Source organism: Salvelinus sp. IW2-2015, unplaced genomic scaffold (assembly GCF_002910315.2).
Source record: "Salvelinus sp. IW2-2015 unplaced genomic scaffold, ASM291031v2 Un_scaffold1790, whole genome shotgun sequence".
In the NCBI taxonomy this organism is placed as follows: domain Eukaryota; kingdom Metazoa; phylum Chordata; class Actinopteri; order Salmoniformes; family Salmonidae; genus Salvelinus; species Salvelinus sp. IW2-2015.
The window spans coordinates 116,493-118,763 of NW_019943164.1; the positions used below are offsets into that span (position 1 = coordinate 116,493).

Here is a 2,271-nt window from a genome sequence, read left to right on the forward strand (position 1 = left end):
TGGGTTTATATCTCTTACTGGTGCTGATGGGAGACCGGTTTGGGTTTATTTCTCTACTGGTGCTGATGGGAGACCGGTTTGGGTTTTACTCTCTACTGGTGCTGATGGGAGACCGGTTTGGGTTTTACTCTCTACTGGTGCTGATGGGAGACCGGTTTGGGTTTTATTCTCTACTGGTGATGGGAGACCGGTTTGGGTTTTATTCTCTACTGGTGCTGATGGAGACCGGTTTGGGTTTTACTCTACTGGTGCTGATGGGAGACCGGTTTGGGTTTTCTCACTGGTGCTGATGGGAGACCGTTTGGGTTTTACTCGACTGGTAGCTGATGGGAGACCGGTTTGGGTTTACTCTCTACTGGTGCTGATGGGAGACACGGTTTGGTTTTACTCTCTACTGGTGCTGATGGGAGACCGGTTTGGGTTTTACTCTCTACTGGTGCTGATGGGAGACCGGTTTGGTTTTACTCCTCTACTGGTGCTGATTGGAGACCGGTTTGGGTTTTACTCTCTACTGGTGCTGATGGGAGACCGGTTTCAGTTTTACATCTCTACTGTGCTGATGGTAGACCGGTTTGGGTTTTACTCTCTACTGGTGCTGATGGGAGACCGGTTGGGTTTTATCTCTACTGGTGCTGATGGAGACCGTTTGGGTTTTACTCTCTTACTGGTGCTGATGGAGAACCGGTTTGGGTTTTACTCTCTACTGGTGCTGATGGGAGACCGGTTTGGGTTTTACTCTCTACTGGTGCTGATGGGAGACCGGTTTTGGGTTTTACTCTTACTGGTGCTGATGGGAGACCGGTTTTTCAGTTTTACTCTCTACTGGTGCTGATGTAGACCGGTTTGGGTTTACTCTTACTGGTGCTGATGGGAGACCGGTTTGGTTTTACTCTACTGGTGCTGATGGGAGACGGTTGGGTTTACTCTCTACTGGTGCGTGATGGAGACCGGTTGGTTTTACTCTCTACTGGTGCTGATGGGAGGACCGGTTTGGGTTTACTCTCTACTGGTGTGCTGATGGGAGACCGTTTTGGGGTTTTACTCTCTACTGGTGCTGATGGGAGACCTTTTCAGTTTACTCTCTGAGTAACAACAACCACTCGCAGGGACAATATGCAGGGTCACATGGTCAATGCTGTGGATGTTGGTGACACCGATGCTGATTTCACCTGCCTCTTCATATAAATCCACTATTAGTTGTGTATCTTTCTGTCTGCAAACAGCTAGTTGGTAGTTTTCTTAGCAAGTTGTGTCTAAAATAAATAGCCACTAATGTGTAACCAGATAGCTAATCCAGCTGAGTAAAAGATATATAAGAGAGAACATTTAATGTAACATGAATTAGGTCCACCGGATGAGCACACTGGCCCCTACCCTGTCACAATAACTGTTTCCCTACCCTGTCACAATAACTGTTCCCACCCTGTCACAATAACTGTTCCCTACCCTGTCTCACAATAACTGTCCCCTACCCTGTCACAATAACTAGGCCCCTACCCTTCACAATAACTGACCCTACCTGTCACAATAAACTAGTTCCCCTACCCTGTCCACAATAACTGTTCCCTACCCTGTCAACAAAGCTGCCCCTACCCGTTCAAATAACTGGACCCACTACGCCTGTCACAATAATGTTCCTACCCTTCACAATAACTGGCCCCTACCCTGTCACAATAACTGTTCCCTACCCTGTCACAATAACTGCCCCTACCCTGTCACAATAACTGTCCCTACCCTGTCACAATAACTGTTCCCTACCCTGTCACAATAACTGGCCCCTACCTGTCACAATAAACTGTCCCCTACCCTTCAATACTGGCCACCTACCTGTCACAATAACTTTCCCCTACCCTGTCACAATAACTATACCCCTACCCTGTCACAATAACTGTCCCTACCCTGTCACAATAACTGGACCCTACCCTGTCACAATAACTGGACCCACCCTGTCACAATAACTGTCCACTACCCTGTCACAATAACTGCCCCTACCTGTCACAATAACTGCCCCTACCCTTGTCACAATAACTGCCCCTACCCTGTCACAATAACTGTCCCCTACCCTGTCACAATAACTTACCCCTACCCTGTCACAATAACTGCACCCTACCCTGTCACACAATAACTGGACCCTACCCTGGCACTGGACCTACCCTGTCACAATAACTGGACCCTACCCTGTCACAATAACTGTCCACTACCCTGTCACAATAACTGACCCTACCCTGTAACAATAACTTACCCGCTACCCTGTCACAAATAACTTACCCC

The 2,271-nt window shown here is 48.0% G+C and overlaps 1 long non-coding RNA gene across 1 annotated transcript; it reads right to left on the minus strand.

Annotated features, from left to right (window-relative positions):
* Positions 1–1,704: 1,704 nt before the first annotated feature.
* Positions 1,705–2,233, minus strand: LOC139024693 (uncharacterized). Its single transcript, XR_011476026.1, has 4 exons — positions 2,150–2,233; positions 2,039–2,106; positions 1,899–1,946; positions 1,705–1,782 (listed from the first exon to the last, which is right to left on the minus strand). It is a non-coding gene; the product is annotated as an uncharacterized lncRNA (long non-coding RNA).
* Between the last annotated feature and the right edge of the window lie 38 nt (positions 2,234–2,271).